The sequence below is a fragment of the Dicentrarchus labrax genome, unplaced genomic scaffold, assembly GCF_905237075.1.
Source record: "Dicentrarchus labrax unplaced genomic scaffold, dlabrax2021, whole genome shotgun sequence".
Taxonomy (NCBI): Eukaryota; Metazoa; Chordata; class Actinopteri; family Moronidae; genus Dicentrarchus; species Dicentrarchus labrax.
The window spans coordinates 28,674,037-28,701,361 of NW_026136713.1; positions in this window are offsets into that span (position 1 = coordinate 28,674,037).

Here is a 27,325-nt window from a genome sequence, read left to right on the forward strand (position 1 = left end):
AGTGATACAGCCTACCAGCCTCTTCACTTTGAGCCACTAGATCAGAAGAGGGTGCTGTTTGGTCTGAGCAGACACAGCTGTAAGTTGTCAGTTAACTGACAAGACTGATGAATATAATCAATATATTTATCATCTTAAGTAAAAAAAACAAAAACAAAGGCAAAGTCACACAAGGAATGTGGAGAGGGTGAATAGAAACAATTTCAGAGAGAGGAGATAATAAATAAATGCAGTCTCAGTGTTGGAAAGCTTGAGTTCTTCAGGCCTCCAAAGTGAAAGAACCAGAAAGAAACTGCATGCAGCCCGTTGCTAGGAGCTACTTCACTGTGAGGGGTCACGAGACAAGAAGGTTGGAAACAAGTGTTCCAGGTTAAACTAGCAGACAATTAAAAGTGTACCAATTAAACAACGTTAATGTTTGTTATAACTAGTACCAGGGGGTTCCCATTCTTTTTAAGAAATCATTTTCCAGGACCTTTCCAGGTCATTTTCCAGGAGTTTTTCTTGACAAATCAGGACAGCACTTGCTGAGAATAGTCATATAATTTACTGTTAAATTTACTGGCCTAGCATTGACTTTACCTCCAGTTTTATGCCTCCTTTCTAATGATGAAATGCATCAGGTTTATTACCATGCTGAAAAGATCGCTGCCAGTCTGTGTGAAAATCCAGATTGACTGACGTGGCTGAAATGGAAAGAGAGCATTTCAAATGTTTTTCCGTTCTGCTTCACGTCAGCCCACTCAACCCACAAAATATGCACCATATATGCATAAATAGGTTTATGCAGGTGATCTGAGTGAAGGGCTAAAATACAATAAAAAATGTTCAGGATAGTTGGTCATTTAATCAATTTCCAGATTTTCCAGATTTTCCAGGATGTGTGCGAACCCTGTATTTATGTTTAATAATACACAGCGGATAAAAAACAAAACAGTTATGTCCTAAAAGCATAATTTTCTTTAAGCAGTGGGAAGAAATCTGTGCCCTAAGAATATTTCAACCGAAAATGTTATAGAGGTGTTACACATGTACCAACCAGTTTTTACTGAGTGAACTGGCTGAACTGAATCACCATGTCAGCTAAGCTGTGATTCACAGGTCATTACTTCCTCGTTAAAAGCCCATTAAAAGACATCAAAAGCCACAGAAACAATTATAACCTGATACTCTGTCACAAACAACAGGCTGCTGATTTATTAACCTCACGTGCAGTACCTGTGTAGGCCAGTTTTGTGCTGAACTGAAGCTGACAGCTGGACGAAGACAGGCAGAATCAGCACTGAACATCACAGCCATATGAACGGTGATGCATTCACTTACTGACGTACATACTGAAGGGCTGATATAACCACTTAGATTTGGGGAAAAAGTGAGCAAACTACAGTGTCTACGAACTGAATGAAGCTGTGTTCTTCTTCTGCAAATGGGTGTCTGTAAATTAAACGTACAATACGTCATTTCTGCCGCTATGGGGTCAGTGCAGTCAGTTTCTCTCAGTTAGGATTCCCTCAGTGTTCATTGTTCTGGAGGTTTTTAGCAGGAGCCTTATTATCTGCAGATGTCTCCTCCTCTCCAAAATAAACTCTTCATAAAGTTTCACCTTAAAAATCTGTGTTTCTCCGATGCTGACAGACAACGTCCCAGAGGGCCGCCTGCCGAGCTGCTGCTTCCATTAGCTCAGCTCGTTTCTCTGATAACTGAAGATACGGATGTTCAGGGTTTTGTTCCCAGGAGCCAAATTATCTGCAGAGGTCTCCTTCTCTCCAAAACAAATAGGCCCAGTCATTAAAACTGGTAAAAACTCAGAATAAAGCAGTTTCCTCAGTTAGCTTAGCCTGTTTCTCTGATAACTTGACATACAGACATCCGATGACTGTTGAGGAAGATCTTTCGTAAAAATTTGGACTTAAAACTGGATAAAAAGTGCATTTATGACAGCCTGCGCAAAGGGGACGACACCATTGACAGGCAACCGGTGAAATGCACCGTTACCTGAATAAAATTAGAGACCCTGGGTTTGAACATTGTTATAAACATTTGTCATTTGGTATAATGTAAGTAAACAAATCAACAAAATATATAACATAGATCTAGTGTTTATAGACATTTTATTACATATTTTATTGTTCTATATTATATCTTTAGTCCTAATTTTAGCAAATACTTGAAACAAGCACCAATTCTATTAGAAGAAGAATGAATGAATGATTTTTTTTAACCTGTTATTAGAAATAAGAGTTCCATGACACAGTTACAGGCAAACTTTATTTTACTGTATAGAAAGTTTTTTTTTTTTTTTTTTTTGCCATGTATGAAAATTACACACAGACTAATATTTTACAAGCAGCACCATCCACCACTACAGTATATCACCAAAATGGATTCCACGCTCAGTCCATCTCCCTCTCTCTCTGTCTCCCTCTCAAATCACACACAGCAGAGAGGTCACACATGGGAGTCTGGTCGCATTCTGCAGTTGAGACAGTTATTTCCTCCTGTCATTCTCCAGGGAGCAGCGGGCTCTAAAGCCCAGTGGGAGTGCTCTGCGGCGCTGGGGGCACGTCAGCGGGGTTTGAGGCTGGCTCCAGCAACCCCCAGGGGAACCGCTTGATTAATTGAACTGGCAGATTTATGACGGGGCTGGCAGCTACTCGCCGTGTGTGTGTGTGTACTGGGGAGTGAGCCTACTTCTCTGTGTACGTCTGCCTTTGTCTAGGTGTATGTGTGTGTCCCTGCATGTGAGTGTGTGTGGCTAGGTATCTTCTCTGTGCAGGTATGTCTGTGCAGATGTGCATACTTTTGGAGAGTTGTGTGTTCGTATCTGGATGATTGTGCATGTGTGCATGTGTGTGTATTTCTGCCTCTAAACGCCTGAATTATACATGAGTGTGTATCTCTCCTTACACATTTGTCTCTGTCTACTTATGTCAGTTTTTGTGTGTGTGTGTGTGTGTGTGTTTGGAGAGAGGCTCCCTCTCTGCCTCTCCATAATTACAGCTTCCAGGCCTCGGAACGGCATGGGGTAACCTGGATGTCAGGGCCGGCCAGACCCTCAGCATTCCCACCGGGGTGAGTCTGGGGTCTGCTGTCCAGTCAAAACTCAGCAGAGCCGCCCGCAGGATTGATGTGCAGTAAGTTGGATAGTCTGCAGCCAAAACATCATCAGGACCTCTCTTTGACTTCACATTCTTAACCCAGCAGACAGTAGGTGGGATCTTTTTTTTCAAAATGAACTTGGATTAAAAACTTGAAGCCATGTTAATGTGGCAAAGTGTGCAACCATGCCGGACTGAGCAGGATGTTCCTTTATCTGTGTCCCTGCTAAACAATGTTAAATGTGGGTTATTAATCTAGTGTCATCTTGACATTGTGAGGCGTTATATAATACCAGTCACAGGAAGATAAAGCCAAAAACAGACCACAGAGTCAAAACACGACAACACATCAACACCTTACTGATACAGTCTCACCAAAAGCTGCGTCCAATCATGAGTTGGATTATGGGATGACTGTATTCAACTAGAGAGAGTTCATAATACTCTGTCTGTCCCTTGTATAGACAGTTATAATTCAGGTGAGGATCTTCATATCTATTCCATTATATCACATCATTGCCTTATCAATACCTAACCTTAAACTAAACCTAGGCCTAACTGCAGTGAGACTACATAGATGTGTGTACGCTCTGACTTTTCTCTTAGCCCCTGATATGCGGACTCCATTAATACTTGAAGAAAACTAGTTTGTGCACAAAGTGTCATCTGACCACATCTGAAGGCAAAAGGATTTGTCCCTGTTTCAAATGGCTACGCTCGAAGGGCACTCACTGACAGTCTCTCCTCAAGGCATTCAAAGTGCTGCCATCGGTTGTTCATGTAAAGTCATGGAAATAGTTGTGTGAAGAATGAAAAAGACACAGAAAGGTTATTTTTTGTCAGATTTCGGAAAAATGTGGCTGTCAGATCAGACTTGGCCTCTAGTTAGTAGCACTATGGGCAGTGTGGGTCAGAGATGGCCAGTGGAATTGGCCCAAGTATGTGGCACATGATTGATCCTGTATATGTGACCGTCATCCAAACGGTGCCAAATATTTACACAACCATTGACCCCAGGCTATTAGGCTCTTAGAACAAGGCAAAAAACAAAAGGCTAGTATCTAGTCCAAGATCTTTATCAGTTTGTTCACCATTCAGATAATCACCTTCCTTAAAGTGTGGTTTTACTAATTTCAAGAGCAGTCTTGAGCAAGTGATATCTTGGAACTAGATTTCCTTTATCAATTGTACTTGTCTATTCTTATTGACAGATTGTTGTGTTTTTATTGTTTTATGCAAAATATGATCTAAGCCTCAGTTTAGTGTGAAATATCCAACTTAAAAACTAACTTCAAACTGGCTTTAAAAAAGAAGACCAGTTAAAGCTATAATATGTAACATTTCCGCATCAAATGTCTATAAACAGTAGACTGTTTTGTTGAGTTATGTACTTACATTTTCCCAAATGTTTCCAACCCGGAGACATCTGTCATTTTATTCAGGTAATGGTGCGTTTCATCTGGAGCCTGTCAATGGCGACATATCTCCTTTGCGCATGCCCTGTGGTTGTCTGCCAGAAGCTGTCATTACTTTACTTTTTATCCAGTTTCAAGACACATTTTCACAATACACTTTTTTTAAGAAGCTTTCAGGAGAAGCTGACTCCCTAGTGGCAGAAATGACATATTGTATGTTTAAGACACAAGCAGAGACCCATGCAAATTCTTCAAACAGTCATATATAAAATAACTATCTCACCCAAAAGTCATGGGTGTATTCACCTCTTTAAAGAAAAAAAAATCACATATATAAAGGCAGAGATTTCTACTTTATTGTTTTATCTTTATTTCTCAAGTACACCAACCCTGAGGCGAACCTTCAGCTACACAGGAAAGAGGAGGTTGGGGCTCTGTGGGGTGGGGTTAGGGGGTGACCTAGCACACACTCATCCACACACACTCAAATACACAGAGCCTCTGGAGAAATTCCGCAGATTTTTGTTGGGATTTTTCAGAGTGATAACTACTACTAGAGAGCATAGTTGAACAGTGCGGCACACAGAAGAATGCTGCACTCTGCAGCTCAAGTGCCAACAGAATTACAGCACCTGAGATTTGAGACTTTTTTTGGCAGCGTCTTAATGGTCCATATAAAACATAAATTGTCTCAGCTATGTCTGCTATGCTGCTGAGGAAAAGCTACACATTCAGAGGCGGACAGGAACTGGAGGGCTTCGTTCCCAGACACTCCATGGCCATTTTGGGAAAAAATGTTCTCCATGAAATTCATCAGTCACTGTCTCAAACCCAAACATGAGCAGCAGCTATTTTGTAAGCATATTAAGATGGGTCATAACTTGAATACCCCTCTGCAGTGTGCTTCACTTGAACGTCAGATATCGTCTTGTGAGAGTAAGTGAGTGATTCAGTTTGAATATGAATTCCCTAAATGGAAATTTACACCATCTGACCAGTAAAGTGATGCAAGCGACTAGAACGAGACCATAACACAGCACTCTTTGCACAAATTCCACATCATAAATTTTAACTGCAGTATGTAAAACATTTCATTTCCTGTCCTGTGCTTTGAGGTTAAACACGCTCCAAATCTCGTCTAATCTGTCTGAACAAAGTGAAGTTATCACTTTAGGTTAGCAGGAGGGATAAAAGTTATTTCAAACCTACCAACTACTGCAGCAGTTCCTGAGTTCAATTTTGGTAACTGATTGATTATTGATTGATCAGATTAGTAAAACTGTCACTGGGCTGTTTTCTTTGTAAACCTTTACAAGTAAGGAGGCCACAGCATAAAAGTTTGCTGTTGGGATCCTTTTTGACTCCCCACCCACTGCCTTCGGTGCATTGTGTAGTGTAGGTACTCCAAACTACAGCTTCATTATTTGCCCAGAGATCAGCCAATATTCTTATGCTCAAATACTTAACTCTTACCTTAAATCTTAAATCAACAAAGAATATTTGTTGATTTACCTGCTTGACCTGTTGCACTAATAAGCAGCATCTTGCATTCAGTAACTTTCTGCCTCTGCTAGTGATGTCAGCTAACGTAACCAGAACTTGAAAGCAAAGAAAAACAGACACAGATTGGACTACATTTATGAACAATCCCACTGAAATGAGACAAGAAGCTACAAAACACTAAAGCAAATCATGCAGGTAGCACACCGAAAAACCAAGCTAAGCTATCATTATTAAGGGCTGTGGATGTGGATGTATACAAAGCATGGAACTTTGAACCCTTTGGTTAGTGTTTATTGGGGCTGCCCTCAACTAAAGACTAAAGACCAGTAGTCGTTAGATAAATCCAATCCCATTTGAGCAAACTCTGAGCATACAGGTAAACAGTCCGTGTGGAGAGCAAAAGAGGCGGGACCACTGGCGTCAGAACCCATCGGCTATCGTCTGACGATGATTGAGCTTTTAATTAACTTTTTTAAAGATGTATCTGCGTTCATATGCAGATATACAGTATGTTCATAAAGATTAGGTGAAATGTGTCTCTCCCATCATACTTGCGTATGTTGTAAGATAAGAATTGGACTGCTGAGGAGGTCTTGGCCTGGATATCTGTTTTCCGGACACTGGCTGTTGCCCCCAGAGGCTAAATCGTCATCAGCTGACAGCCAATGGGTTTCAAGATTGGGTTAAACAAAGTACAGTAAAGCTTGTGCTTCGAGCCAGTTATGACTATTTTAGAATTTAGCCAACACCATAAGCATTCCCTCACTATAACCAAGTGCTGTGAGGTCCAAAACATAACCATAAAAACTTGTATTCTGCTTTGGATGGTACAAGCAGATTTGGTGTCTCTGTAGATGTTAGAGAAACCACTGAAATACAGCTCACTGACGTAGTGCAGATACATTCATTATCAACATTTTGCTCTTGCTAGATACTGTATGTACAGTTATTTGATTAAACACAACTTTATTTATGAATATACACCATGAGGGCAGAATATAAACTAAAAGATTGAAAGATGAAAGGTCTCAAAACTAGATTAAGACACACAGCTGTTCAATAAAAAAGCCCCACAAAATGCATCATCTACCTGAACTGATACCGCACTGTAATGATACAAATTCCCTATTAAACAAACCACCAAAATCCCCAAAAATAATTGACAGGACCCATGGCCTACACCTCTATCTATTATTTGTATTTAACTTTGATTTTCATTTAAGAGCATAATGACCTCCATAGAGGACACTAACATTTCATTATTTTGGGGTTCATTTCAGTTTTGTTGTCCTATGATGGTGTAAAAGCTCTTCTAAAGGATTTCCCAAACTGAAGAAAATACAATTCTGGAAGAAACTGTGAATCTCACACTTTAAGTCTTTTAACATGAGCCTTAAAGGTCTCAGGGAGTCCCTCAAGAAGAACGTTGATTGAGTTTGCTGAACTTTTCTCCACTGCACATGCAAACTCAGCGAGCACCAGCAGAGGCCAGTATGGTGACAGTAAATGCAAACGCAGGGACACCTCACATGTGCTCATTGATACACGTGATCAACATTTGTATCTCACACTGGCTGTTTACAGTGAGAGTCAACAGTTCTCCAGCTGAGCTTTGTAGCAAAGTAGCAAATAGAGGCGCTCTTTTGAATAAGGAGTTCTCTAAGCAGCTCAGTTTAATGAATCAGAGCCAGCAAGACGGTTAGCCTGATAAGTAAGTTGTTACATACGGGATTTCTTTCAGGATGGTAAGGATCAGTACACAAGAAACAAATAATAAAATGGATGTTTTCAGTTTAAAGGTCAGATTTAGAAGAACATTTGTGCTTTTAGAGAAATTGGGAAATGAATATTTACACCATGTCTAATTTATCATAATGAAATAAAAATGCATCATCAGCTTCAGAGTCAAATCTTCACTGACCTCCTCCTGGCACAGTTTCACCGTTCTGTCTGACACATGAGAGAAATGTGGGAGTGTAATGCAGAAAAGGCCCCTGTACCTTAGAGCATTGTTCTTTTCAACCTTGACATCAAAGCGCAGAGCTTCGGCAGGAGATGCGTTTTCCTTCCTTCAGCTGTGTTATCGTTTATGATCGATATCAAACAGACACACCGCATAAATCAAACACAAGCAGGCCCAAATCTCTTTCAAGTACCAACAATCTCCACCGTTCTAAAACAATACACAAACTGTGGCTGTCTGTCTGTTTGCCAAGAGCAAGGAAGTCAGGAAGTATTGGCCAAACATACCCGTTCTCTAAATAGATAGGGCTTAATGCCCGGCACACACACACACACACACTCACACTCACACTCACACTCACACAGACACAAAACACAACCAGCTGCACACACACACACACACGCACGCACGCACGCACGCGCCGCACGCACGCACGCACCGCACACACACACACACACACACACACACACACACACACAAACACACACACAGCTGCACACACACACACACACACACACACACACAACACTGCACACACACACACACACACTCACATCACACTCACACACACACACACACACACACACACACACACACACACACACAAAACACAACCAGCTGCACACACACACACACACACACACACACACACACACACACACACACACACACACAGATGGAGTCACTTGTGTCCACATGCACCGACAGGCAGCACATTTGCCCCCAGAAAGCTTCACACAAACACAAATGAGCTCGTTCATGCACACAAATGCTGGCTATTCACTCACATTCACACAGAAACTGAAGAAAAGGCAAACAAACAGGCTGACACTCTATCCCAGTGATTAACTTTATCACTGTAAGTCAGTTGACACAGGAGGAACGTCTGAAGTGCCCCCTAATGGTGTTTTTATCAAACTACAAGCAGGAGGGAAGAAGCTGAGGTTTGTAAGGCTTCACCAGAATTCTTTTCTTTAAATCAGGGGTCTCAAACTCAAATTGTCTGGTGGTATTGTCATCTCATAGGAGGAGCTCTTCAACATTTACATTTCTACAAGAAAGCACAATATTCTGAAAATAGTTCATAAATTCATAAATGCAAACAGCAGTTTATATACATTTGCGTATTATCATAATTTTATATCATCTCTGTTGTTCACAACAAACAACAAATGAAGGACTGAAAACTGCTTTCTTCTCATCATCCATTTGCAGGAACCTTTCACCTTTGGGGGTTGTTTAAATTGATATGAAACAACTAGAAAAAAGTAGAGAGGGAGTGGGATGGAGTGCCGGAAATGCAGAAATTAAGTGTTAATTATGTAAATGATCTAAACCTGTACACTACAGCATATATTTCAGTCCCTTTTTTGCCATTTATTATCCTGTTATAAAAGAGTTGTTACAGCATTTATTGACAGAGTCTTGAGATGTTTTAGTTATTTTGTCTATTTGAAAGTTGATGATTCTGGCCTCCAGGTCGTCCATTAATTACTGATAATGAACTCCTCGAAAGGCATTATCTCACTTATACCACGGTCACTTGCCAAAGAAGAAAAAAATAAGATCATTTTTTTTATATTTTAGTGTTTTGCAATTAAAATCTCAAGTTTTCTACAAGCCATTTCCCTGGTATCACCTGGAGAAATCATTACCATCCCATGAGGTTCTAATGCAATGGAGCAATATTGTTCCCTACTCCAGTAAATAGGACCAACCTTAGATACGACTTGGACCAGGAGACATTCTGATAGTTCCCTCCGCTCTCAGCTACGAGACAGAGAGCTAACGTTAGTCAATAAGTCAATAAGACTGTGTACAGTTGATAAACAGTAAATAGATAGAATAGAATTTATGAAAAATAGGTAATGTGTGTGGAAGTGGCGAGCTGAATAGTGGATGGGATTTGGGAATTCCAATTTCACTGGAACTACGAGCTAGGTGTCCTACATCAGGAATTAATGGACACCCAGCAGCCAATCAGAATCAAGTATTCACCCAGACCCAGACCATGGTATAAAAGAGTATAAAAGAGTATGAAAAAGTGAATAAAAACAGTTTAAAACAGAATATGACAAAATCAGATTCTCACTATTTTAAATACTTAAAGAGTCCTCATTTAAAATGTAAGCAGTTAATGAGTGTCTCTTGATCATTAACATTAAGAGTATTGAAGTAGTAATAGCACAATGTAAAAACCAGGGTGCCAACCATGCACTCGCAGTTTGAGTCCAGCCTTTTATTGCATGTCACACCCCATCTCTCTCTCTCTTTCTCTTTCTCCTTTTGTTTCCTGTCTTTTCTCTACTGGGTCTGTCTAATAAAAGGCACAGAATCATTACTGTTGCATTCATGTGTAAGCAGCACTAACGTTGTAGCTTTTGGGGCTGATTTGAACTACTTTATATATTATAGAGTATTAAGGTTAACTACACTTAAGATCCAGTCGATTAATCAATTAGTTGGCATCTATTTAATTCATCGGCAACTATTTTAATAATCAATTTAGTCATTTTAGGTCATTTTTAAAGAAAAAAAGATTTCAGCTTCAGCAAATGTGTATTTTTCCTGGTTTCTTTAGTCCTCTATGACAGTAAGCTAAGTATCATCGGGTTGTGGACAAAACAAGACATTTGAAAATGTCACCTTGAGCTTTGGTGATCAACATTTTTTCACCATTTTCACACATTTTCTAGCAACTACGTGATGAATTGAGAAAATTATTGAAAGATTAATCAACACTGAAAATAACTTAGTTGCAGCCCAACTGCATCCGTGGTTTTCCTTGCTCCATGCACTGAGGAAGTCCATGAGATGCAGTTTAAAGCTCCATAAAAAACTAAAAAACAAACAAAACTAACTACAAAAAAATAATAATTAGCTGAAGTATGTCAAAAACTGTTATTAAGTGCAGACCTTGGGTAAATGTTCTTATTTCCACCACTTTAATATACTGAAACGAGACGACCGCTTTCACTCCAAATGGATACATTGGTAACTTTTAAGTGAAACCTGTCATCCTCTCTGTCTGTCGGGATGCAAGGCCACACACTGGGTCCTCCTCTGTATTCCCAGCATCTTCTGTTCTTTCCTTGTATTATAAACTCCCATTCGAGCAGCATGCTGATGGAACGCTCCTGGGCTGTTCCCAGCGAAAAGGAAATGGCATTTCCTCAGGACATCTCTCAGGATCTTTTCAAGGACATGGCAGTGGAGAGGATTGTTTTTTTTCATGGAGTTTTCTCAGATAACCGAAAATTGTCTGTTTTGTTTATCTCCACTTCCCTGCACTGTTTGGTCACAGCGCTCCTCCACACACTGCCCGGAGCTACCGCCGTCCCCTACCGCCAGGACTGTTTGTTTTTTGAACCGCTATCTTTTGTTGGTTGTGGATTTTGTTTTTCAGACAGCGCTCAGAAGGGAAATTTGTTCACTTCGTATCTACAAAAGTGTGTTTGAGAGAGTCGGCTCTTATCTCTAGTTCTCCTGAGGGCAGGAAGTGTCTGGCTGGGAGGAAAAGCCACCGCTAATGTAATCTAATAGACATCCACAAAAGTGCAGGAGGTTGTGAATTCTTCAGAAGAGATGGGATCAGAGGGAGGTGCAGGTTAACCCTTGGATGTGTTGGGACATACAAAATTAGAAACAGGTCAAACTGTGCATCTTGCAGGAAATTAAAAGAACAGTTTCTCTCGTTTACTTCTATTTTTGGGATCTTCTGGCAACATAGTGGCACATTTGCATCGAATTTTTATTTGGTTTAAAAGTCTGCCGAAGCTCGCTCTGTCATTGTGTAGTTGTGTGTTGTGGTGTGTTCAGGTGACAGGTACAGGTGAGGTCCTACTGATGGAAGAAGCTATCCAGTTTTCATGGTCCATATTCTACTTTTGGGGATGTCCATGTTTGCTTTTTGTTTGTTTTCCAGGTTAGTACTGGATCTTGGCCTCTGGATCCAGCCATGTATGGCATACTGGGCTCTAGAGCTGTGAAAACAATTAGTGAATTAATGGATTAGATGATTGGAAGAAATTTAATAGGTAACTATTTCTTTAAATATTTTTGGGGCTGAAGCTGAAGAGTGGCAGGAAAGAGGGGAGAGAGAGAGGGGACGATACGCAGCAAAGGGCCACAGATCGAAGTTGAACCGATGGCTGCTGCAGCAACGGACTCTACCAGGTAAGCTATCAGGGTGCCCCAACAGGCAATTATTTTGATACTTGATTAATTGTTGAAATCTGTATTTTTTTAAAGAAAAGATTAGAATTTGAAGCTTTTCTTTGCCATACTGTATATTCAATTGAATATATTTGGGGGACTCCATACCAACAGACTGTTCTGCACTGTGTGTTCTGACACCTTTCTATCAGAACCAGCATTAAGTGTTTCAGCAGTTTGAGCTACAGTAGCTCGTCTGTTGGATCGGACCACACGGGCCAGCCTTCACTCCCCACGTGCATCAATGAGCCTTGGCCACCCATGACCCTGTCTCCGGTTTACCGCTTTTCCTTCCTTGGACAACTTTTGATAGATACTGACCACTGCAGACCGGTAACACCCCACAAGAGCTGCAGTTTTGGAGATGCTCTGACCCAGTTGTCTAGCCATCACAGTGTGGTCCATGTCAAAGTTTCTCAGATCCTCACGCTGCCCATTTGTCATGCTTCTAACACATCAACTTTGAGGACAAAATGTTCACTTGCTGCCTGATATATCCCAACCACTGACAGGTGCCATGATAATCAGTGTTATTCACTTCACTTATTCACCTGTCAGTGGTCAGACTTTTATGGCTGATTGGTATATACATTGTACAAAGAAACTGTTGGACAATCGCTACTCAAAAATGGTTTATTTTTAAATCACAAATCAATGGGTCCTATCAGGCAGTGACTATCTCTAACCTGTAAGGCCACCAAATAACGTTTCCAGCTAATGTTATGCTACCCTTTGGATTTGACAGTAATGCTTAGTGCAGTTGGTAAGCTAGTTAGCCTATCCATTCCTTGCATGTTTTGCACTTGATTTTTTTGCCAAAACAACTTTCATTAAAATTATATAACCCTCCAAAACTCAGAGTATTGCTTGTACTGCCTAATGCACACCACTGCAGCATGTTGAGAACTCTGTAGCAAGCCCCTCTGTGCCTGGTAACGGTTGCCAAGCTATGAATAGACAATTCTTCAGGGTAGAGGTTTAGTGAGCAGCCAGTTGCTGAAATCTGGGACATGGCAACATTGCTATGGCTACAGAGTCCAACAGTGCAATGAACACAAGGAGCTAGACGATCACACAGGTTGTAAACGAATATCTGGTTTAGTCATATTTCACTGTACGGTGAAACAATAAATGAACACCCCTGTAATATCAGGTATAATCCTCCATTGCAGAGAAAAAAAAGATTCAATGATCATGGTAAGTCATAGTGGAAACAAAAAGTTGGTCAACAAAATATAAGTGATTGATTTAGTGATTGAAGCAAGTAAAAGCTCCAGCTATTAATTTAAGTTTTACTGTATATATCTGCATATGTTACAGTTACGGGAGAAAACGACAACATAAATAAACAAACTTGCCAATTTTATGTCAAGAAATGCTCCTGAAGACAGTCCTAGTCTAAACACTTCCACAGCCCTCTCTTACCTGTTCTGCAAAAACAGAATCATTCTGTGCCGTATTGCTCTAAAAGCTGGAGTGGAATTTTTCACCTGCATTGCAACCCTCAGAGTACTGCTGGCTGGTTCTACTAAACAGAGGTGTGTTTGTGCCACCTGAAAGGCTGCCCTTTGGCTGCCTTTGATTGATAGTGACAGCCCTAATCCAGTGTCAATCCCCACCAGTCCACTGCTAACCCAACATCAACCCCTCAACAGCACCGCCACATCAGCATCCTGCTCTGATTATGCCGCTGCTCCCCTTCATTTTCAAGTTCCCAACCACGCTATTTTTTTCTCTCAGTCGTCTCTTTCATTCTTCTGAGCGTCTCTTGACTCTCATGTTGGATCACTCTCCGCCCCTCGCAACCCAATTTAGTTGTGTACATGTTTGTATTCAAAACAGGCAGGAAATGTCTCCGTCTGAAGCTGGAAGTGATTTGTTGAGGGATCTGTTCGCATCCAGAGGGCTGCAGGAGCAAATTCCTCTGCTGCTATGTTGTTTTTCAAACAATGAAATCATTGGAAATTAACTGGAAGGAAATCAGCGTCTCTGAAATATCAGTATGTGTTGGTGTTTTTGCTCACACATGTTCTGCTTCCATTCAGAGCTTTCTAGGAACTGTCAATTAACACTCATTATGTATAAGTGTTGAAATGCTACATCGCACATACGTATTGCATCCTCAGTTTAACATCAAAAATTTCTCATGGGTTAACATTCCTCGTCAAAGCCCTGCAGGTTTGCGGCACGTGACAATTTGTATTTCACTTTTTGCAAAAGACAACTCACCACAGAGTGAGTGATTGTTTGAAAAGCAGTATAAGGACATGGCACTGGCACCGAAAATAAAAGTTGTTTGCGTAACCACAATTTCTATTCAACCACAATGACAATTATGCCAATTTGTTACATGACTAGAAGCAGCGACGCGGGGGATTTCCTACCTCTCTGCTCGCAAATAATTACACTGTGACTCACTACAATACAGTATATTTAAACAAGGAACAGACTGAGTCAAGTATTAAAGCTACTGGTGTGTTGTTGAATTCAAGTTTGCTTTGTTGTTTTATAGTTTTTCTATTTATCGGCTGCCCATTAACTATAAAACCAATTTTAAAGCTGCACTTATCAATATTTTTACATTAACCATGCTCAGAAGACTAATGTGAAAGGAGTCGCTCGCAGTGAGCCTGATTTTTCAGTTCCATTCACCTTTATGAGATATTATAACATCTTTCTCATGGGCTTGGTTTTAAGGCTCACAACTTTGCTGTTTTAGTTCACTCTCACCAATCTCATTGGTTTCATCTCCATGAGGCAGTCTTTACAGGCTGTCAGGTAAAGTCCCGTCACAGCACAAAAGAGACACATATTTCCCCTTAAGAGTTACTGGTGAAGGCTAAACTGAGCTAAAAAGGAAGTGAATATTGGAATATTGGAATCACCAGGTGGCCAAAGACACAACCCCAAATAAATCTGATGGTTGTGTAAATAAGCCCCACATGGGCCATATCAACTTTATAAGGTGATAATATGTCCATGTTGTGTTTATAACTTGTTCTGCTGCCCCCATGTGGCCAAAAAACAACTAATACTTGTTTAAAAGTCTCCTCCAGACATGTATTAAGACACATATAACTGCTTGGAAGAATAATGTGTGCCTGACGGTTTTTCTGCAAAAAAAGTATAATTTCCCCTAAAATGCTTAAAATGTCATCTCCTCCTTCTGCCTCATTAAAACTTCCAAAATCTCTGAATATACAAATGTTTGTTTCTAAAGTTTTCACTGTAAAGTCCATTCTCAGTGGATGTGCACTGGTGGATTCAAGTTTCTACATCACTCTGTACAAGTTGCATACTGGACCAGGACTGACTTCCTAACTATTTGTGATGTCACAAATCAGGCTGGTAGGCCCCGCCATTGTTAGCATATGCATTCAAATAAAATGTTCTCCTTCACCAGCTTTTAATCAGGGATTTTTTCTAAATCAAAAAACAACAACTGGAAGAGTACAGCCAAAAATAAGCAGCTAATCTGTAGAACCTGAGAAATCTAAGTGTAAATCTCTAATGTACATTTCTGTGCAGTGACTTAAATATACAAATGTCCTCTCTGGCCTTGAGAGACTGTTGCACCTCTTTATATCTCTTCAGAGACTTTTTACAGTTGTGACAGACGAATATGTTAAAGCTGTTCTGTTTTGAAAAATTGTTTTGGCAGCTTCTTGCTAACGTATTTGGCCATCAGGAAGGAGCATCTGGGAAATTACAATGAGATCACTGTGCTCTCGCTACATATCTTTGTCTGACATCCAGCATTCAACATATGGCTTTTGTAAGCACATTTAAAGTAAAATACTTTGCCAAAGTAAAATTGAATTGTGCAGACATTCCCATGTGTAGAAATACACGCTTAGTGAGTTTGTTTTGTTTAACCTTTATTTGACCAGGAATGTTGACCACTAACACCGTCTTAAAGACAGGAGCTGTCACAGATATTGGGAGGGATGCTTTCACACAGACAGTCACAGGCTACTGTATATGGGAGTTACATAAAAGTAATAGCTGAGGATAAAGCACTGAGGCAAACATATAGAGGTATTTCTCAGCATCATCCTTCACTCAGATCTTCAGCCAGAGATTTAGTAGTTTATTTTATTGACCTTCAGGCCTCTATGCGCTGCTTTAAAGACAAGGGTAAATATGAGGAAAATTTATGTTTTAGATCATATTTTTGTTCAAAGAAGTTGAAAGCACCCCAACTCACGCACACCTCTGTCACATTTACTCCAGTCTTCCTCTATTTCTCCCCCATCTAAAGCACTGTGCTTCACACATTTTAATGCCAAGATATAATGTCTGTCTGTCATGAGGAATTCATAGAAGCATTACATACAGCTACATGTATAACTCTAGTTTATCTAGGGTATTATGTACCCTTTATCTGTCTATCTAAACCAGCCGGTGGCGGCTTCAATTGCATGTTTCTAAGCATCTTACTTACTGGCCAAAATTGAAAGTGGTGACAGTGACTTCCAACCCCAGAGTCTCCATCTTCAGTGATAGCTAAGACAGTGGTTCAAAGCTGTTTGAACTACTAGCTGAACATGAGCTTGGTGAGGCCTCAGCCATGGTAGCAGAGGCAGTGGAGAGTGACAGAATAGAGGATATGAATGAGTGGCAAAGGACAGTAAATTTGTCCCAAACACTGTACCACTGATCAACACTAGTAATATTTCTACTATAGTATTATTTAAGTTCTACTCTCAGTTGCACACTCATAAAGATAATGCTTTATATACACATTTTCAATTTGGGAATGAAAACAGCTTGATGGAAATGCCAAAGTTTCAAGAAAGCTCAGAAAGCTGATAATTGTTGATAAATGTTTTGTTTGCAAAATAGTAATAGTAGTTTACAGAGAGGTAATACTTTGAGGTGTTTTTTAGTGGAGGAAGGGTGAGACTTCACCTATGTAATTTGGTTGTAGATGTAAGAGACGCTGATGAACTATAAGACTGACTGAGTGAATTGCATATTCGGATCCAAGCTCAGTGCAGACTGAGCATTGACAGTGTGAAGACGACCGCATGCTCTCACATAAAATAGTGACAAAAAAGATTATATGAAACAGACTGATGCTGTCCTTTAAAAGCGACCCCCTAATAATTGACCTTGTGTGCTGTTTGGAGGCATCCTGTCAACGGACTCTCAGATGTCCCACAATGTCTTTTTTGAGGCAGTACCTCAGTTAGCCACTGAGCCAAACGGGTAGTAAGACTGACTCGCTGTGCCACACCCAGCTCTGGTAATACATCCATGCTAGAACCCCTACTGACAACTAGATTGGCAAACAGATGTTTAACCATGCACAACGTCACTAAACACAAGGCATGTATCAGATGAGTCAGATATTTTGTAAGTCCACGAAGAACTAGTGAGACTTTGTGTGCTGTGGGCTGATCATAGAAGCAGGTGTGAGGTCTGTGTGTGTCTTTGAATGTAGCGGCTGGCTAATCAAGTTGAGAGGGAACGATCTTTATTGTCCGCTGGTCAGAAGGACAAGACTTTGAGCCAGCCAAAAGCCTCTTGGCCCTGCGTATCGCGGCCCAAAGGATGAGGAATCCTGGGAGTTCCGCTGCGATCGGGAATCATTGTCGCGGTTCAAAGCGGGTGCCGAAGCCAAACCTTAAACAAGGACTTAAAAGGACAGCGGGGGGTGAGTCTGTTGGGCGGCTGTCATGGTCATTATCCTGGTGGTTCTGAACCCCCACCCCCTCGATCCCCAAAACACACACATGAACCAACCCTTCAAACGCATACACACATCTGCAGCTAGCCCACCCAGTCCTCCCCATGCACTCAGCTTTTTGAAGTTGAATTTGGAAATCTCCCCAATACACACAAACGTGTGTATCATGCCAACTTTGTAGCATAAGGGGATCTATTTGTGGAGGGATAAATGAAAAAAAAAGTGGCGAGGGACGGCGAGAGCGAGGTGGTGGATTAAAAGGTGAGAGAGAAAAGCGTCGAGGCTCTTTAATTCAAGAAATCCTTGATCCCCCTCCCCTCCCTCTGCCGAGAGTGATACTTCATGAAACACACAGACAATGGCTCAGTGGAAGAAGTCACCCTTAATTCTCCTTTTGATCACCCAGAAGCCTTTGTGTCCCTGGGCTCTTTACACATTCTTTCCTTTTTGTGCCAATGCTCTAAGTTGGGAATGATTAGTGTCTGTGGATAAATCCCCTTATTTCATTCTCCCTCTTCAGGGATGCTGCTTCTCAGGCAGTCAGCTTACCATAATGCCCAGTCGCCTCACAATAAATCCAAGTTACTTTTGATGGTGCATGCCCACAGCTTTCCCTCTTTTATCAATCACTGATCATTTGTCAGCGTGCTTAATCTAATTACTTGAACTTGAAGAGATTCTGAGAAATAAAAAAAAGATTATTTTCAGAATGATACATTTCTATTTGGGAGGAGTTCTTTCAGTCGGTTATGTGTCACTGCTTAGTAGATTTTCATCATCACCCCAACACACCAACCAAAGGGGAGGAAACACATTGCTGAATGAGAAAAACTTTGCAAACAGGCATAAAGGGAATTCATATGATTTAATGAACTAAACAGTGTGAAACATCATCAAAGGTCATTGTTACTTTACTTTTACTTAAATTTGCTGATTATATCTTTTTCATCTGCAAAACACATGAGAACTGCCATACTTGCTTTTATTACATCACAATTTGTTATATTCCTTCCTAAATCCGCGTGACCTAGCTTGTTCACATTGCTACAACAAGAGCTCCTTACAAGATCTATCAGAAGTCTATCTCCCGAGATAAATCTGCACTAGTTGTGTGTTCAGAGCAGGGTTTGAGTTACATGAAAGCCAAGAATGGGTCTGAGCTCCCATGAAAGCAGTAAAATCATACATCTGTGGGGGTCTCTAATACATTACCACAAACATTATTGTAATGACAAATAATGCATTTTTCACTGTAATGATCATTTCTGTTAAGGTTACATTAACTACTACTCTCTTAGATTCTGTATTGACTGCTTGTTTTGTGTTAGATTTACAACAGCTTGTAAAACAATGCATCATCACATTAGTGGAGCACTACATAGCGCCACAAAGCTCAGATAGTAACTCAAACCCTGGTTCAGAGATAATGAATTGCACATACAAGTCAATGGAAAGACAGGATGGCAAGAGATGATGAATTAAACATTAACAGGAGTAAAAATCACTCATTTAACTGAGCACAACTAATGTCCACACTAAGGTCATACTGTGATAAGGGGTAACAAGAAGACATCATTTCATTTCAGGAAGTCACATACCAACACATGGGAACCATAGGCTGAAAGTGGAATTTAAGATTCCAACTTGGCATGAAATATATTTTTCCTCTCTGCTAACAGAGTGTCAGTAAGCCTGAGATACCTGGTAGGTCTTTCAAGTATTCTTTAGTTCAGGGATAAAACCAAAATAAAAATAAAAATGTCAAAATACATGAATTTTTATCACAGAAATAAATCAAAATTATGAACTAATGTGTTTAAATAATGAGATATTAAGTCAGACTTTTGACTCATGTCTTTTGACAATTTTATTTTTTCTTTACCTGTCAGAAATAGGCTTCCATACATTTCCAGTCAGAAATCATACAACTACCTTCTAATTAATTAGAATTCTAGTTTACTCTGATCTTTACATTTATCTAGTTTTGTGGGGGTTTTTTGTGTGGTAAATCTGCTGTATTACTTTAGGTGTTGATGACTTTAAAAATCTTGCAGGTACATTGTTGTTGCCTGTGATGCCCAGGAAGATGATACACATCCAGCGTATCCACCCTACCTCAGCAGATCATGAGGGCGGAAGCAGGTGGCCGTTGTGAGCAAAAAGGAAATCAGGCTGCAGATCTTTGCACGCACAAGAAACTCAGCAGCAAATCAGCATATTGTTCACTATCACTGTGCTGACCCCTATGTTCTAAAGATAGACCATCAGAATGAGCAGAGGAAGTGTGTGTGTGGGAGTGTGTATGCTTGTTTTTACACACGCATACCAACCTACGCGTGCACCTGTGCCCTGCTGTAACTGTGTGTGGTGGATTTCGAGGAGGAATGAAGTCGCCTCGGACCACTTTAACCACTTCCTCCTTTATCTACGACAGCTCCTCGGTGAGCTCGAGATAACAGCCTGGATCTGACGCTTTGATGCGTTTCCCGTTCTGACAGCACTAAACAAGGGGGAAACCCACATGTTGTCCCCCCGAGCCTTCCGTCTCCAAACTTATCTTCAGCCGTGTGATGTGGGACCATCACTGAGATCGAATCATTAATTAACATCCTTTTGTTCGCGGTGTATGGCTGGAGAATTTACACACTGTGGTTCGGTGGAGAGAGACGCTTCCATAGCGTTGGTAAGAATTCAGCAATTATGAAGCACAGACACACAAATACCAATCATGTGATATCACGACACACATTTTGGTTTTATCAAAAGGTGCAAGTGAAGTGAATACCCACCACTTTGTTTGGATCTCATCACTTGGCTCTTGCATAATGCACATAGAAAGTTCATGGGACACATATACATGCCAAAGCATGTCCAGGCCTGCAGGGTGTTACCCTGAGTGCTATCGAGTTCATGTCCAAAATGCCACCTACAGGAAAACACTCGGAGAGGTGCTCGCTGTAAGGCCCCCAGTTTAAAAGATGAAGTAATCCTTTCCTATAATTAAAGGATGAGAAAACATCAAAGCAAATGTGTTGCAGACAAAGAAAGGATATCCATTAGCTACAGGACTTAATACCCCCCTCCCGAAAAGCTGTAAAAGGAATAATCTGACAATAATCTTGTAGTAAAAAAGAGTATCAAATGATATGAATGACAAATGATCATCCTTTTCTATGAATTTGCAGTGTCTTTCTCAGAATTGATTTGTGATGATGTTTTGGAAACTAACTGTTAAACTGTGTGCAGTGAGGATTCCTGAAACTATTGTCTCCTTAGCGGGGATGATATTCTGTATTCTTTATAATAAACTATAAATACACATCAAAAATATATACATAGAACTACAGTTTTACTATGTAAACAATAATGTTTTATTGATTCAATATTTTAAAATTGTTTTCATTGTTTTCTTTAAGTTTCATTTGTAACTGTGAACTAAAGACAGTTGATTTTTTTAAACGTCTGATACTTACAGTAAAAAGATAGATCCTGTTCCTCTCACAATACAAGCATTAATCTGACCCACTGGTAAAATGGCCTACATATAGTGATAGGTGCAGCTTTATGCAAAAGAGTAAAAATATATATTTTATCCACAAAATATAGGCTACTCTTGTAGGCTATCATAAAAGTAATCATTATGCAGAATAGCCCATTTCAGCTCTTTTAAGATATTGATACATTGACCTGTAAAACCTTGCATGGTCACACTGGAAAGTGGCACAGTTTGAACATCTAAGAACAACAGGTACCGTCAGAAACTCTGTGACTACTCGCAGGCTAGTTGGTGAACTACTAGTTGTTGCGCTAATGGCTAACAAGCTATCCATTAGAGTTTAGGGTCACAATAGCCATCCAAGCTAGTTAGCTTGCTAACTGACAGCAAGCCGTTGAGATTCAACCCAAACTCAAACACACAGTTTGTCTTACTTTAAAACATTTTTTTTAAACTTATTATTACTCTTCCTGGTCTTTATGCTAAGCTAAGTGTTTTCTTGCGGATATGAAGGTTGATATTTCGTCTCAATGCTCACAATATAATAATTAGCTCGTATATAAAAGCTGTTTTCCACAATAATGTGAATACAGCATAACTTTCCCCAAATGTCCAACTATTCCTTTACATTTCCACTTGACATCATTAAATGTTACACTCAATTAATACTGCCAATGAACGTTCCTTTAAGACCACTGTAAGTTACAGTATTACAATGGGCCTTTATAAACTTCTGTCAATCAAATCCTAAGTATACAGTAGGTTGGAGTATATGGACAGAAAGACAGACAGAAGCAGTGTAATGTCAAATAAACATTTCAAGCCGAGAGAGAGAGAGAGAGAGAGAGAGAGAGACAGACAGGCAGTCAAGAGACAGACAGAGTGAGAGCAGCTGGGAGGCTGGGTGGGACAGCTGTGTTCTTCTGGAATGTTCTGTTATTTCCAGATCAGGGGTTCTCTTTTGACCTAAACCAAACTCTGTACTTTCATGGAGAGCTGCCTGCAGGCCCTTCTACCTCCACAGCAGGCTTTTGTGTGTGCCTGCCGTCCCTTGACCCCTTTATAGTCTTGCAATATTGGTTTAGGAACAAAAGCGGCTGGTTAATTCAATAGAGCACCTTTCCCAATAAACTGGCTGGGTGCTCTTGCTGTGTGTGGCAGGCTGCACCGCATGTAGCTGTTTTCATTGTGTCACCACCGCTGAAGACAAATGAGAAGTTCCCAGATGGAGAGACTGACTGTGAATATATAGGAAATATTACACGCAGAGGGAAGCAGTAAGGACTTCACCAGGTGGAAGTGTCTGACAAATAGTATTTACCTTGGAATTATATCTCAACTGGAATAAATTGAAATCGACGCGTTACAGTGCACAAATGAAAAGGGACAGCGGAATATGAAAACAGAACAGTTCAAACTCACATTTTCGGTCACTTTTGATGAGTTTTTTCTTCACACTGCATTTAGAATATAGTTAAATCTCTTCTTCTTCTCTTCTTGCATTGAAAAACTGCATAATTTTGCATTACAGCCATTATCCAGTGAGGAGAGAATCATCTTATCATCTAATCCAATCTAAAAAGACAGTGTACCTGGTTCAGTGAATGGCAGGTGTAGCACTTTGCACACCTTATATTTTTACCATCTTGCTCCAAATGTTGTAAAGCCTGAAGATGACAAGCTTAAAATATTCATATGATAGGCTATGCTTTTAAGATTAACCAATACAGTATGACTACATTAGCTGCAGAAGATGGTTTCAGTTGAGAGGAATCATCACTGTTGGTGATGTTGGACTGCACATACACTTCATACAGTTCTGCTGGAGAGTCAGGCTATTACTTTTCTTACTCACACATAAGCATAGACGAGGATTGCAGGAAACACATTAACCAGAATTAGATCAGCAGTTAAGTGGTGATATTTGTCATTTAAACCGACTAAAAGCAACTGTCAGCAACGGCAAAACATTTTAAACTGGTTCACATTACCTTAAAGTTCTTTGCTAATAAAGAAGGGGAAGAGATAAAACAAATAAGAGATTCATTAGAATCAGAGCTTAATAAATTTGTAGTTCGTCAAACAGTAACATTAGAACAGAACCGTATGAAAACAGGGCAATGCAGTAGTCAGCATATCCAAAAAGTAAACACTTTAAACTAGTGAAATGGTAGAAATAGAAAGAGCATTTTACAATCTAACAATGACAATATCACTGCTAACTCATATCCAGTAATACTTTTGTCAGTGAGTTTGTGTCTGTGTATGTGTATACATTATGCAGGATCCATGTGTGTTTGCATGGTGAGTGTGTTTTACTTGGTGTCAGGGAGGTCATCAGGGGTGTGACAGTATTGGGACAGTGACGACTCGATGGTGAAAGCTGTTCTCCTATGTCTCACTGACCTGTCAACAGCAGCTAGTTAGCCGAGCTGTTGACCTGCTCTTTTCACTCTTCATCATAAACCGAAGGCACGGATGTTGCAGTTCAATCTCGCTTTTTTTCTGTACTACACTGTTTGCTCTGCATGCTCCTTTAATGCACACAGACTTGTGCTGACTGCAATTTTGTAAGTATGAGATATGAATAAATGATTTTTAATTGTAGCTCTAATGGTGTCTCTTAGCAGTTATACAAACTGTAGGAAACATTGTGGATGGATTGTTTTATCCTTGAATCTACAATCTGAAACCAGGATGCAGACTACACTTACAACCTTTTCCCTAGTCCCCGCTTTCCCAGGAGTTTTCCTGGTCACTCAGTTCAGTGTGGATGTGATTCTGAAATTCAATCTCATACTAGTGATGATGAATGATGAATAAGTTTGTTTATATTAGCCTTAACAATAATCTGATTGTGGGCTTTAATGCAGAGCAGCCTTTTCTTTGATAGTGCAGGGTTTTGAGGACAGTAGCTGTGGAGATTAAGCTGTACCTGAGCCTACTGATGGTGAGGAATACGTTTTTGTTCCATTTATGAACCGGATGATTTAAAGCCAGAGCCTGAGAATGACGAAGTGAGCTCAGACGATATCAGCTCCGAATGTGGTAACGTCAAAATAACATCCAAGTAGCAGGCCCAAAAGAAGTAAGGACTGATGAGGGAACCTTAATCTTTAACCGTACTTCTATAAAAGTGCAAATGGTTTTCACAGCCAAATTTCCAACTTGTGAAGCCAGACCTTTAGCTGTTGTTGCTGTGCTCCATGACTTCTGAAAGCTAATGGATTTGGTGATGGTTTATCGAGAAACAGAACTACTTCAGCTGAGGACTCGGAGACGCCACATGATCTGTCCATCCATGTTCGACTGTTAAACAGTGGGGCGGTGTGACCACAAGCAAGTGACTGTGATTTATGATTACTGTGCTGATTAATTTGGGTTTGGCAGATGATGTGTAAGATACAGTATAAACATTAAGTCGAGCTAATTTCTCTTGTGTATTTGTAATTAACAATACATTCCAAAAAGTTTATGAGCAGTATGGCTTTAATATACGGTTTAATCTGCGTTATATTAAGTAGTAGTAGTTACTTAGTTGCTAAAGACCTGAGGTATGCAGGAATGTTAAACAGTCATGTATTTAAGGGTTATGAGTAGGGACGCCTTAGGCATTAATAGATCCATACAATATTTGAACATAACTCAAATAAACATAACTGAAAGTCAACTTAGGTTCAATTTATATTCATTAAGTTGTTATATTGACGTCTGTAACCGAGTTAACTGCACTCACTTAATGCTTGCATTCGTGTAAGTATGGGTGTGTGCTGGGGACACAGGTATCTCTGCAAGTATCTCTACTCAGGCCTCCACTTCCCTTCCTCTGCTAAACTTGTTACATCGCTCCGAGGGAACACATGTCATCGGTGGGAGCCAGTTTGACGGGCCCTGACACTCACAGTGCTTTGAGGATCAAGATGACAGTTTCCCAACGAGAGCTTTTTACTGGCGTGGGGAGCGAAAACATTAAAAAGAAGAAAAAAAAGAGCTGCCAGCTGTCAGAGGCTGTAAATGGTGATTTTGTTTCACTTCCCCAAGTTTTTTTTTTCTTTCCTCCAGAATCAAAGCCTTATTGAACCCCATCCAAAACCAGCATGTTTGGCCCTGCCATGAGGAAAGACAGCCATGTTATTTATTTCTTAGCTAGAGGTTGTACTTAGGGAGGTGTTGATAGTGCTTCACATGCCACACTGTGGCTTCTCTGCAGCGACTGGCTCCACTGTTGTGCACTGCGATCGGCCTCTGTTGCGGGCAGGGTTAATTAATGCAGTTGGAATGTAACGAGTGTTGCTTGTCAGCCAAGCGCATGCCCGCTGGCATTTTATCAGCTTGTCACATTAATGAAATACGGTGCATGTCGAGATTGCTCAATTTCCATTTCAACTTTTAAACTTTGTCTGGCTCCAGCTAATGATGTAAGAGTTAAATTGAGCATTAAAGTCATTGAGAGGCTGCAACAAAAACCACAAACACACTCCGGTACTGTTTTGAAGTTTCTCGAATGCATGCACATATAAGGTTAAGAACAGCTATTGCTTGCAAGGCTGGGATTAACACTACATTTGTCTTATAAAATCTTGTGTTCTGTTGTGAAGGAAGTACTGTACTTTCAGTGTGGATACTAATCTGCTGTCATTCTTTACAGACTGTGATGAAGTGACACTGTGTGTGAGTGATTAAAAGTCAGATTTGAAAGGAAATAAAAAGTAAAAAAAAAATAAATCTGGATTTTGTCAGATTAATATAAAGCTTTCTGATTTGATCATAATGGTTCACCAAAACAAAAGTGTCCAGTTATCTCTATATTAATTAATTATGTAAGGTTCATCTTTGGGCCCAATGTTACATTGTCAGATTAGAGTTAGGTTAGGTTTTAAAAAAAGGTTTTTAGGGTTTGGACCAGTGGTCATCTGCAGGGAAGAGGGTTAGGGTTAGGGTTACTTTTTTAGAAATAAAAAAAATAGGTTTTGTTTTGCCTTTTTTTTTCAATCCACATAACTTTATTTAAAGGACCAGTGTGTAGGATTTAGTGGCTGGCGGTGTAGTTGCTGATTGCAACACCTTTGCCTCGCAGTTCTGTTCCAAGTGTGGAGGAGTAACTACAGTGGTTTTAAAACTCACGTACAACACAAAGGAAGACAATCTGCTCCCTCTGTAGGTAAAAACAGCTCATTCTAATGTAACAAAAAAACTACAATTCATATTTTCAGGTGATTATAAACTAATGAAAACATAGCTATAAATATTATATTCCATTTCTGACAATAGATCCTCCTGAATGTTACACAGTAACCTTTAATCGTCAGTAACATTAAAAAACCCTCCAAAACCAAGTCCTAATATTGATACTGATGAATGCTGTACAAAAGAATGGAACCAGGTTTCTCTGGTCAAAAAGTTTCTAAGTTCCTAAAACGTGTCCTGGGTTCTGAGAAAAGTTTCTACATAGGTCCAATAGTGTGTACAGCCTTAACAACTGCTTCTTACTGAATGATTATCCTTTTAAATGCACAAAACTAAACTGGTTAAGGAAGACATATTGCATACACACAAGTGCATTGATTTGCTCCCAAGGAAGTGTTGGCAACAGAACCACTGATAACTATAATAATAACTTCTGTACTTGTGCAGCGCTTTTCACAACAGAATTACAAAGTGTAACAGTGCACAATCTGCTTCTTTCTTCTCTGACCTGTGATGTTTGATCCAAACTAAAGCCTGTAGTTATCTGCCTGCCTCCTCTCTCCCCGCTCTGAACATTTACAAGTCACGTCATGCCACTTATCCCATTATTACTCCTAAATAAAGAAGCCTATCGTGGATTGCCTCTGTGGAGCTGCTCGGTGTTGTGTTTCTTGCTCCGGGCTCTGCAGTTGTCAGAAGCATTTCCTACCGTGCAGATACACACTAATTTTACAGAGAAAAAACACACAAGGAGTG